The 12,884-nt window shown below is 31.9% G+C and overlaps 2 long non-coding RNA genes and 1 pseudogene across 21 annotated transcripts in view; 1 reads left to right on the forward strand and 2 right to left on the reverse strand.

Annotated features, from left to right (window-relative positions):
- Positions 1-12,884, reverse strand: part of LOC140604738 (uncharacterized) — a 158,640-nt gene that overhangs the window by 82,984 nt on the left and 62,772 nt on the right. For 8 of the 13 annotated variants that reach the window (XR_012007532.1, XR_012007530.1, XR_012007542.1 and 5 more), the window contains exon 6: positions 1,808-1,860. The exons of the other annotated variants lie outside the window; for them this stretch is intronic. This is a non-coding gene — a long non-coding RNA (uncharacterized lncRNA). The remainder of the gene's footprint in view (positions 1-1,807; positions 1,861-12,884) is intronic. 13 annotated transcript variants of the gene reach the window in all.
- Positions 1-12,884, forward strand: part of LOC140604740 (uncharacterized) — a 357,291-nt gene that overhangs the window by 13,002 nt on the left and 331,405 nt on the right. The window lies entirely within an intron of this gene.
- Positions 8,035-9,690, reverse strand: LOC140604735 (small ribosomal subunit protein eS25 pseudogene; annotated as a pseudogene).

Genomic DNA, 12,884 nt, shown 5'->3' on the forward strand with positions numbered 1-12,884 from the left:
ATCAGAAGGAAAACAATACACTTTCACATTGTACTTCCTTTTAAAAATCATCTTAGCAATTTTTTGGTCAATATACAGAACAAAGTATTCTATAACTTTATTCTGATTATAAAAACAACACATGCTGTTTGAAGAACTATAGGCAAAAGCAAAGAAATATAATCAAATAATGTAACCATATAATCTTAACTTTTTTAGGTTCACATTTTGCCTCCCAAATTAACATAATTCTGAGTTTGTGTTTTGCTACTTTTTCCATTTGGTATTACATTTAAATAAATATAAAATTATTAAATACCTACTGTGGAAAAACTTCAAATATCCACAAGTATAAAGAAGAAAGACACATTAGTTACAATGTTACCATCCAGAGTTTAGCACTGTTAAAAGTCTTATCAATTTTTTCAGTAATATTTATATACATGCAGTATTTTCAAAATTTGCTTTATATAAAAGTTGATATCCTTATTTTCTCATTTAAGTTTACATCATTTGGTTTTTCTTTTATGCATTTTCTTAATTGAGGTTGACAAAATTTATAAAGCGGCTTGTATATGCTTTATATGTATATCTTGCTCCATAGTTCTATTTTTTGAATGATAAATTTGTTGAATTGGAATATGTTTAGGTGAATGAATCTAAGTTTTCAGTGCACAGGCACACAATGTCTAGTGGCTTTTCAGAATATTCTTAAAATAACCAAAAGTAGTGTCTTGAGAGATTTGCTGCCCTATATTTTGCTAATATTGGGTTGTAAAATCTTTTAGAAATATCATGACATTTTAGGGAAATTGATATCTTTTTCTTATACTAAATATCATGTTTCTATTTGTAATCTGCTTAAATCTTTTTCCATATCTTAAATAACTATTAGAATTATTCATGTGGATGACACTCTAAAGGAGTCTTCTTAGTGTAAACTTCTACTTTTGGGATTGGCCAGTACAGGTGATGTAACCAGTGGGCTCTTATGTACAGTCAGGTTGACAGGACAGATAGACCATGAACCTTATGCAGGTTCAAATTCTGGCTCTATGTCCTACCAGATATGTAAACTTGGCTCTCTGTGCATCAATTTACTCATAGGACATTTTAGTTATTATACTTTTCAGCTCCAGAATTTCTACTTGATTCTTTTTTATATTTTTTCTTTATTCACATTGTCTATTTTTTGAGACATTGTTCTCCTGGTTTCCTTTGGTTCTTTGTCCATAGTGTCCTTTGGCTCTTTGAGCAAATTCATAGGTCATTAGGAGATAATTTAAAGATTACATTAAGGGAAAAATGATAATACATGTGCAGCATTTAGAGTAATATTTGGCCCATTCATAGTAAGCCCTCAACAAATATCAGCTTATTATTATGGAAGACCAGCTCTGAGCCAGCCTTAGGGGCATTGGTAATGTAAAACTTTCATGTAATCCCTGAGGAATGTTCTTCCAAAATTCCTGTCAGTTTGCCATTGTTATGTCTATTGTTATGTGTTTATCCTTCACTGATACATATAAAATGAATCAATAGTGTATAAAACCCATTACAGAAACCACTAAAAAATGTTCTCAGTATTGGTTAGGCAAGGTTAGTCTTTTTACAGTGCCACGGTTGGTATTGGTGGACGATGAAAGAGATGGAATAATAACATATTTACAACAACAGCAAAACTAGAATCACTTAGAGAGTCATAAATTAATGGAGAAGAGAACCCTTACTCAGTAACTTCTCTGAAATATTTGTTAACCAAGTGGCAAAAAAAACCCAAAAAGCAAAAACAAAAAAACAACCCATTCAGAACCACTTAAATTCTTACCTTGAAATTATAAATTTATATTTCTTAATGATTGAAGAATTATATTTTTAAGCCTGCAAAAATTAAGAAGAAAGGTAAAGCAAATTTTTATCAAACCTTTCAAATGAATGCCTCCTTAAAAAATATGTATTTCAGTCTACATTTAACATAAACAAAAAGCTTAACATTGAAAAACAATTACTGCAGCTGTGACATGATTAATATAAATATAATAAGCAAAATAATAAAGTAAATAAATAGTAATAAAGTAAGTAAAGCATTTCTCTATGATCAGCCAATTTTCAAAAAGAACACACTCTAAGTGGAGAAGAGAAAGTTGAGAAGGAGATGAATTAGCCTCTAGATGTTGGGGTCTGCACAGAGTCTAAGCTTCACAAAATCCATGTGAAGTAAAAACATGTTTCCATGTAAATTGGTAAAGAGACTGAAGCTAAGGGAGGTTCAGTACCTTCCTCAAATCTACACTTTGGTAATAATAGGGAAGTCACAGCTCTTCTTTATAAATATATGTCAAATTGAATCTCACTAAAAATCTTATTAAAACAAAATAAAATAATAGTATGATACTCTGCTTATTAAAAAGTCTCAAAATATCAAAGCTTCTATAGGTATTATAGTGTCATTTATAAATTAAAAAAGGAATACAAATATAAATAAACATGGAATATACCTTTGATTAATTATTTTGCATTGTTAAATTAGTCATTGTGAAGTTGGCAGCATGGAAAATTATTTGATATGAATGTTAAGTTAAAAATAAGATATTATATAGAATTAACTTCATCTAGCTTCCAAAAGAGTAATAAAAAATAATATAAAATAAATCATGTGCAGATGGTGATTCTTTATCCCATTTCCCCAATTTCCTCTATTATGCATTTTTTTCTGAAGTGAAACTCCTAAGTGTCAATTTAAAAAAAGAATGTAAAAGCATGGCATGAATCTCTTAGGTTAAAAAAAAAATCTGTTAGTATTAATTTCTTTCCATCCCTTCCTTACCAAGGCAACACACTTTCTTTTCCAACTTGAAATGTAATAAGGGCCACCTGGGTTATATTCATATTCTCTGCCAGCTGGCACAACGGGAACATAGATTCATATTTACACAGGGGGTTTGGGGACAAGTGGTGACAGATACTGCTTTCCACAGAAACAGTTTGCTGCTATGACTCCTTATGATTGTTAAAATTACTTCAACAGTGTAAATTATGACAACTTAGAATTCTTTGATATATATTCACTGGCCGGTGAGTATAAATGATATATTAATAATAAGATCCTCAGTTTTACAAATTTACTCACACCTATGCTAAGTGGAAACTTGACACTTCAACCCTCAGTCTTCAAATGATTCTGAGCATATTCAAGGGTGCCCAGTGACATGTGTGACCAATTAAAGTGCTCTTGGAAAATATATGAGAATAAAATATTTATCTATAGATTAATGTAGAATACTAATAGCTTACACTTTATTGGGTCATAAAGATGACTGCCTCATCCTTTTCATTCCTCACTTGTTAAATCGGCTAGCCAGTAAGGAAAATATAATCATAAATTCTTTCTGGACACTTTTATAACTTATAATTATCTTCTTTGTTTTTGCTAGCTACTTTTTCTAGAAGGGATTTGTCATTTTTAAAGGATGTTTCATCTGCAGTCTTATGTTGTCATATTGCCAGTTGTCACCTTTTATGAATGCTATTCCATAACAATAATGTCTTTCTAGACACATACTTGGCCATTGAATTTTGATTATCAAAGTTTAGAGCACAAAGGTGAAACTTGCAACTAAGTCCAAAGATTTATAAAAAGAAAAACTTGAAACTCACTTTATCACAAAACTGATTTAGATTATAATCAGTTCTACCTATTGAATTTGTGAAAATAAGTGCCAGTCCAAAATAGTGTTATTTTAAAAGAACAGATAAAAATAGTGCCTTACTATATTTTTTAAAAATTTTGACACTCAAATGATAGCCTCCCCCCAAAATGTGACTACTTACAGGAAGTTTTTGATGCTACTATCATTTTTTGTAAAGGAGAGGTATTCAATCATATTTGGAATGAGGACCATTTTAGAGTTTGTCATGAGTTTTAGTATAAAGAACTATAATAGGGATAGTAAACAGTATATTTATGCAATTATACAAGTGAAAAAAACAATAATAATCTATTTTCAAAATTGTATTTTGGGTCCCAGCTATTTATTCAATGGAGAATGTGGGCATTTTAATAAATAAAAATAATAGTAATAACTGTGTATTGAAGGTATATCATAGGACAGACTTTTTAAGACAGAGGACTTCTAGTTTTCATAAAAACACTATGAATATGAAAACTGAAATTGAGGCGGGATTAAAAAAATTGACCAAGGTAAAAAGAATAAATACGGTATGATCCAATTCAAGATGCATTGTTTCAAAGATGCACCATTATCTTACATACCACTAAATTGATGCTATTAATTATGCTGTGGCATTATATGTCATACTTTGTTCTGACTTGAAATTGTGTGTATACTGAAGGATCTTCTTTAGGCTTAATTTGACATATATATGCTCATATATGTATGTTTTACATATTTAAAAGGAAAATATGAGTGAAATAGATTGGGTAAGACATTCTTAAATTTTCTTTGTATTCACAGTCTGATTTTTCTGAATCAACATATTGATGCAGAATAAGCCACATTTGTGTTTCCATATGTATTATAGTCCTCAGTAGCTCTATAATACTCTGTAATTCCATAAAGTTAATGGAACAGCATTTTTTAAGGAATACATAAAGGAATTCAAAGTTTTTTTATTATGAACTCTAAAGCTAGCTTTGTAAGTATGTACAACTGTTCTATTCCATCATTATTATTAAACGTATCAAGTCACCACTAATCCCACCTCTTCCTCACAATCACTTCCTTCTAGAATTAAAATGTATTTAACCATTGTGTTTATTAGTTTCCCAGCCTCAGAGATCCGTTCTGCTATTTTTGACTAAAACTTCTGATGCTTACTCATGTTCAAGCAATGACAACTACATCATGACTGGATGACAGTAATTGCTGAATTTTTTTCTTTAGAAATCATGAAATATGAAAAAAAATGCATCATAGATTATATATAGTATAATTGAACAATTTAAACTCCAATCCATGTTATTTCAAAGTCTACTATACTTTTCTCCACTATGTTGACTCTTTAAAATGGCAGTCTACATAATTAAAGACTGCCAGATTATAGTGTAGGGCTCTTTTAGATGTATTGGGTACTTTTCTCCCTCCCAACAGTAAAAACTAAAAACTTAAAAATGTGTTATTTTCATATCTTACAGTCTAAGGAACATGTTCTTTCTCAAGACAAACTTATTTTTGTAGTTTATATTTAGGAGACTATAAAGGTGTTCTTCAGTCGGTGCTATCTTATCTCCAAAAGTGCCTTTGATTGCATATTTCTTTCAAGTTATAGGATTTAATAAAAAAAAAAAGAGAACAACCAAAGCAAATACAAAACTGCTATTTGTGAGAAAATCAGTTGTGAATATTGAAGCTTTTTGTTAAGACCTTTCCCAAATTTGAATTTCCAACTTTAAAAAAGTCCCACCCTTGTTATTGTGTATTTTATTCATAGATTATAAATGATGGATTGCTATTATAAAAATTCTAGATCTAACATAATAAATTAACACATTACAATATATTAATATTTGCAATAATTTAATATTTATGTGATTATCTGCTATAAGGTAAAGTACCTGTATTATCTTAAAATAGAGTTTAGATAATTGAAGAAAAATGTGGACCCTTCAAAAAGGAAATATTTCATTTAAATAGGAAAAAGAATATGAATGAAAATTTAAACACCATGGTGGGAGAAATATCAATGTAACTATAGCAGTAATTCAAGTCCCAAAGTCTTTATGATTAAATAAATTAGTAGATCTTCCATTTTTAATGAATATTCTAGAGTGAAATTCAGGAACATTGGACAAGAGTGCATATATTCAGGTGATAAATACATTAAGCTATGTAAAAGGACTTCAGGTGATTATAACTGTCACTGAATTAAGTCGACAGTACTATATTTAAAGAATAAAATCATGAATATTTTTATCAGTTAAGAATATGTGATTGTGGCAACTGAACTTGATTCTGGTTAACTTAAGTGGAAATATATTCCACATTTAATGGTAGGGGGAAGGAAAGACAGTGGAAATAAGGTAAGAAGCCACACCCTGGTCATCTGCTGGTATGGAATAGATGAGCTGGTTTTCATGACCCTATAGAGTGAAGTTACATGTTGCTTTGACAGAGCCCATGGGTGGCTCATCAAGTAGTTCACTGCATTCACAGGGCAGTAAACAGCTAAACTCCAGTGCCTGACTCGCTGCACATGGCCACACTGGGTTACCTAGTTTATTTGATGTAGGCATGCTCTCTCTCTTTTTTTTTTTTTTTTTTGGTGGTGGTTTTGGTGGTTGTCATTAATACTGCAATAAAAATGGGGGTGCAGATATCTCTTTGAGATAGTGATTTCATTTCCTTGGATATGTACCTAGAAGTAGGATTGCTGAATCACATGATATTGCTATTTTTATTTTTTTGAGGAACTTCCATGCTGTTTTCCATAGTGGCTACAGCAATTTACATTCCTGCCAACTGTACATAAGGGATTCCTTTTCTCCATATTCATGCCAGAATTTCTTGTCTCTTGTCTTTTTTTAAAAAAATAAAATAAAATTTATTTATTCATGAGAAAGAGAGAGGCAGAGACACAGGCAGATGGAAGAGTAGGCTCCCTGTGGGGAGCTTGATCCATTCTAACAGGTGTGAGGTGATGTCTCATGGTAGTTTTTTAAAAGAATTAATTAATTTCACAAGAGCAAGGAGAGGGACAGGGAGAGGGACAGAGAGAGAGAGAGAGAGAGAGAGAGAGTCTCAAGCAGACTCTGCACTGAGCACAGAGCCTAATTCAGGGCTCCATCTAAGACCCTGAGATCATGACCTGAGCTGAAATCAAGAGACTGTCTCTTAATAGACTGAGCCACTGAGGCACCCCTCTCATTGTGGTTTTGATTTGTATTTTGCTGATGATTGGTGATGCTGAGCATTTTTTTTTTAAGATTTTATTTATTTATTCATGAGAGACAGAGAGAGGCAGAGACACAGGCAGTGGGAGAAGCAGGCTCCTCGTAGGGAGCCCAATGTGGGACTTGATCCTGAGCCGAAGGCAGATGCTTAACCGCTGAGCCACCCAGGCATCCCCTGAACATCTTTTCATACACAGTTGGTCATTTGTATGTCTCTTTTGGAAAACTATCTATTCATATTTTCTGCACATTTTAAAATCATGGGTTTTTTAAATTGAGTTGCATGAGTTTGTTATATATTTGGGTATTAATCCCTCATCAGATAGAGGATTTACAAATATGTTTCCTATTCTATAGTTTTCCCTTTCATTTTGTTGATTATTTCTTTTGTTATGCAGAAGGTTTTTAGTTTGATATAGTCCTACTTATTTATTTCGTTTTTGTTGCCTGTGCTTTGGTGTCATATGCAAAAGATTATTGCCAAAACTAATATCAAGGAGTTTTTTCCCTATGTTTTCTTCTAGGAGTTTTATTGTTTTAGGTTTTATATCTAAGTCTTCAATTCATGTTGTGTTAATTTTTGTTACCTGTCCAATTTCTTTGCATATGAATATCTATTTTCTTAGCAACACTTATTGAACACTATTCTTTCCTCTCTGAGTATTTTTAGTACCTTAGTGAAAATTAGTTGATGACATGTGGTAGATTTATTTCTAGGTTGTCAATTCTGTTCCATTTGTTTGTACTGTTTAGATTATCAAAGCTTTGTAATATAGTCAGAACTTTGGAAGCATGGTGCCTCTAGTTTGTTTATCTTTCTTAAGATTGTTTTGCCAGTTCAGGGTCATTGAAGTTCCATATAAATTTTAGGATTGTTTTTTTTATTTTTTATTTATTTTCTATTTATTTATGAATGATAGTCACACACACAGAGAGAGAGAGAGAGACAGAGACACAGGCAGAGGGAGAAGCAGGCTCCATGCACCGGGAGCCCAACGTGGGATTCGATCCCGGGTCTCCAGGATCGCGCCCTGGGCCAAAGGCAGGCGCCAAACCGCTGCGCCACCCAGGGATCCCAATTTTAGGATTGTTTATTCAATTTCTGTGATAAATGTTATTGAAATTTTGATTGGGATTCCATTGAATCTATAGGTGGTTTTGAGTAGTATGGACATTTTAACAATACTAATTCTTTGATCCATGAACACAGAATATATTTCCATTGATTTGTTTCTTTTTTAATTTCTTTCATCAATGTCTTAGAGTTCAGTGTACAAACCTTTCACTTCCTGATTAATGTATTCCTTAGTATTTGATCATTTTTGATGTTATTAAAAATGGGATTGTTTTCTTTATTTTGTTTTTAGGTAGTTTATTGTTAATGTATAGAAATGCAGCTGATAGTTATATATCAATTTTATTTATTGAATTAGTTTATTAGTCCTAACAATTTTTAGTGGAGTATATATTATTTTCTATATATAAGAACATATCATTTAGAGAGTCAATTTTACTTTTTTCTTTCTGACTTGGATGCTTTTTTGTTTCTTTTTTCTTGTCAAATTGATTTGGTTAGTACTTCCAGTACTATGTTGAGCAGAAATGGTTAGAGTGAGCACTCTTGCTTTGTTCCTGGTTCCTTGCTTTGTTCCTCATCCTTTCACCTTTGAATATTATGCTAACTAAGGACCTCTCATATATGGCCTTTATTATATTGATGTACATTACTTATATACCTAATTTGCTGAGTTTTTAACATGAAAGGATGTTGAATTTTGTTAAATACTTTTCCTGCCTGTATTGAGATAATCATATGATTTTTATCCTTTATTCTATGAACGTGGTGTATCATATTTATTCATTTGTGTATGTTGAACCATGTAGCATCCCAGGAATATTTCCCACTTGACTGTAAAGTATGATTCTTTTTTTTTTTTTAATGGTCTGATGATTTCAGTTTGGTAGTATTTTGTGGAGAATTTTTGCATCTAATATGTACTTTAGTCCTTTAATTTAGCAATGTCCTTATCTGGTTTGGTATTAGGCTAATACTGGTATCATAAAATGATTTTGAAAGTACTTTTTTATTTTTAATTTTTTGGGGAGAGTTTAAGAAATATTGCTGTTCATTCTATAAATATTTGGTAGAGGTCACCTGTAAAACCATCTGATCCTAAACTTTTCTTTGTTGGGAGATTTTTGATTAATGCTTCAATTTCAGTCTTAATTAATCTGTTCAGATTTTCTATTTCTTCATCCTTCACTCCTGGGACCTCATATATATTGAAGTCTTCATCCATTTCTACTAGGTTATCCAATTTTTTGCGTAAAATTGTTCATAGTAGTCTCTTACCAGCCTTTGAATTTTTTTATTTAATAAATATTTTATTTTTTATTTTATAAAATGTACAGTTGATGGGATCTGTTCATGCATCTTCACTATCAGCTGGAAGATCTCCACCCTTCATTTTTCTGGTGTATATTACTTGAGCTCTGTGCTCTGAAACCAGTTTAATAATTCCTTTACTAGGGAGCTCCTGAAGGACTGCCCTGGCCAGGGAACCTCAAATCTGTCTCAGAGACAATAGCTGGAATTATAAGCTTATAGTTGGGAACTTCCTTACCGAGTTTGTCACATGTTGCTTTGTCAAAGAAGACCAGGTTATGGAGCTTGTGCCGAACTTTGTCTTTGGACCACTTTTTCTTTTTGGGATTGCCCTAGATTTGGTCACTGGGTCTCTATCTTTTTTTTTGGCTGACTTTCCAGCATCTTTCTTTTTCTTGTCATCCTTGAGTGGCATTACAAAGCTAGGAGATTAATCAGCGTCCACCTCTGCAGCCTCTCTAAGATGTCAGACAAAAAGCTATCCTTCAATTTTTGTAGTACCGAAATTGATACTCTTTTTATCTCATTTTTTGATTATATACAATCATCTTTTATGCTTCATATATTTGATTATATAAAATCATCCTTTATGCCTCATTTTATTTATTTGAATCTTTCTCTCCTTCTGCGTCTAGATAAAGGTTTGCCAGTATTTGCTTATTTTTTCAAAAATCAGGTCTTAGTTTCATTGATATTTTCTATATTGGTTTTATGGTCTCTATTTCATTTGTTTCTGCTCTGATCATTATTATTTCCTTCCTTCTGCTAAATTGAACTTAGTTTGTCATGAGTATGAGGTGGTTAAATAAGTTTGAAAAGCATCATATAATATAGCACATCTTAAAGACTTTTTCAGTGCTCGTCCATAAGGACTTTTCCTATATATATATATCATTGAAAAAGGCTATTTAACTTCATTTATTCTACTGTAGAATTCTGTTTGCTAAATTCACATATGCATATTATAGGATTAATATTTGGTGTACATTCTTGAAAAGGCATTAATATAAATTAAATAAAAATCTGTATGGGGAAAGGTGAATACCAAGAGATTAAAAAGGAAAATTTTTGAGTCAGGCTAGGATATCTGGATTTAAGTTTTACCTACTTTCTATGTGAACTCAGACAAATTGTCACTTCATGGACCACTTCTGTCCACTATTATATGACTCTTAAAGATCTCTTTATGAATTCAAGAGCTGTGGAAGCTGCTGAAGCCACTTGAGATTTTCCTTTCATCATGGACAAAGATAACACACATTACCCTTAAATATAGGGGGTTAGAGTTTGCTGCAGAAAACCATTGTCTTATTACAGAATGATAATGGCAATAAGCATGAGGTAATTTAATTTTTCCCTAGTTTGGGTTCAATAAAAAAAACTCTATTTTGGTCTTTTTTAAAATATTTATTTATTCATGATAGACATAGAAAGAGAGAGGGGTAGAGACACAGGCGGAAGGAGAAGCAGGCTCCATGCCGGGAGCCCGATGTGGGACTCGATCTCGGGGCTCCGGGATCACGCCCTGAGCCAAAGGCAGGCATTAAACCACTGAGCCACCCAGGGATCCCCTATTTTGGTCTTTTTATATAAATCTATGTCCCTGAACTATATTGCAGGTACATGAATTAATTACAAAAGCAAAATTATTACTATATTTCTTTACCTCTTCTTTTATCCTTTCTGCTTAATTTATAGATTTTAAATAGTGTATATTACATTAAGATCTTTCTAAGACAATTACTTGAATCCTATGTACTAACTCTTCTTTTCCTCTTTTTCACTGTATTCCTTCATTTCCTTTTTTTCTCTCTGAGAATTCATGAGTTTATTTTTACATCCTTGTAGAATTTTCCCTTGATTTAATATAATCTAATTTTTAATCTCTCACATTATTTCAGTGCCACACTTAAAAATTTCCATTTTAACATTTGCATGTAATGAGAGAGAAAAGAAGTAGAAAAAATGCATTTTGCATGTCATTTCTCAATTACTATAAAATAACTATAGGAATTTAAACATCAGGATAATCCTGTGGCATGTATATCAGCTTAAAGGCTATCCAAAGGATAACATTGAAAAAACTTTCTGTTGCATATAATGCTATGGTCTGAATGTTTGTGTCCCCCCAGATTCGTAAATTGAAATCCTAAACCACAAAGATAATGGTAATAAGAAGTGGCACGCTTAGGGAGTGCTAGGTCATTAGAGTGGAATCTGCATGAATGGGAGTAGTGCCTTATAAAGAATGATCCAGAGAGATTCTTATCCCTTCTGCTATGTAAGAATACAATTAAAAGTCATACCTGGAACAGGACCCTCATCTCCAAGCTGGTACCCTGTTCTTAAACTTCCAGCTACCAGAACTGTGAGAAATATGTATATTTAACTATTGAAACATATCTCTTGAACTGTTCAGTGTGTGTGTGTGTGTGTGTGTGTGTGTGCATTTTGAATTTGTTTCCAATGGATCTAGCACTTCCAAAGGAAGAATAGGAATTTCAAATTCAAGGTATGGCAGAAACCCTTTGATTCTTAAAGTCTGAAGAGTGAGAGCTAAGGATAAGGGCAGATTTGGCAAAATTGGGAGCCCACCAGGTAGATTCTTTGTCTTCATAGAATGGTATTTAAGAGCAACAGCACTGAGGAGAGGCATAGTAGCTATACTTAGGGATCTGGCAAGGGAATGACATTACTCCTTGACACAAAATAGATTTTGGAGAGAGGCAGAGTTGCACCTGAATGGAGGTTAAACTTTTGATCAAATAAAAAAAACTTAAATGTAATATATTCCCCTCTTGCCTAGCACACCTGATAACTACAAGTAAACAAACAGGTAACTATGTATTTACATTTTAGCCAACTGAGAAGATTTTTAAAAGTCAAATAGCAAAATCAGAAATCAAATAAAATTTTGTATGTTCATAAATATATAAATTTAAATATTTAAGTACCACACAAATATAAATAAGTGCCTCCTTAGAAAGGAGAGAAATGGAAAGTCAAAACATTTATAACCTACATAAAAATTTAATAATATTCCTCAAATATAAATTCATTAGAGATTTTTAAAAAGATGAATAACAAAAGAAAATGGGTAAAGGACATGACAAGGTCATTCATGAAATAAATGCAGTAACAAAATGAAACTTCAACTGTTTTAGTATCAAAGAACTTGTTCAATTTTTTCTCTGATACATACATACGTCAAATCCTATAATGTCATGGGTATTACAAAGTAAGGCAGTATTAACAAGGAAAGATTAAAATAGACATCCTAACAATATTTTCCTTTTAACTGATTTTTGAGAGACAAAATATATGGATAGAAAAAAGTCTGGAAGCTCATGCAGCAACATGTTTCTTGATGAATTTAGAGGATATAATTCCAGATGGGATGATTATGGCTGGTTTCTTTCTTTGTTTCTTTCTTAACTTAGTTTTTCTAGTTTTTAAAAAATAATGCATGTGAACCAATGTACTATGCAGATTTATAATGTGAATGAAATTAATGTATACTTTTAGATGGATTCCGTAAGAAATATAAATCAGAGTTGACATATGAGCATAAATTGCCTTATCAAAAGTCATCTGAGATATATCATAAAA

This window comes from Canis lupus, chromosome 15 (assembly GCF_048164855.1).
Source record: "Canis lupus baileyi chromosome 15, mCanLup2.hap1, whole genome shotgun sequence".
NCBI classification, from domain to species: domain Eukaryota; kingdom Metazoa; phylum Chordata; class Mammalia; order Carnivora; family Canidae; genus Canis; species Canis lupus.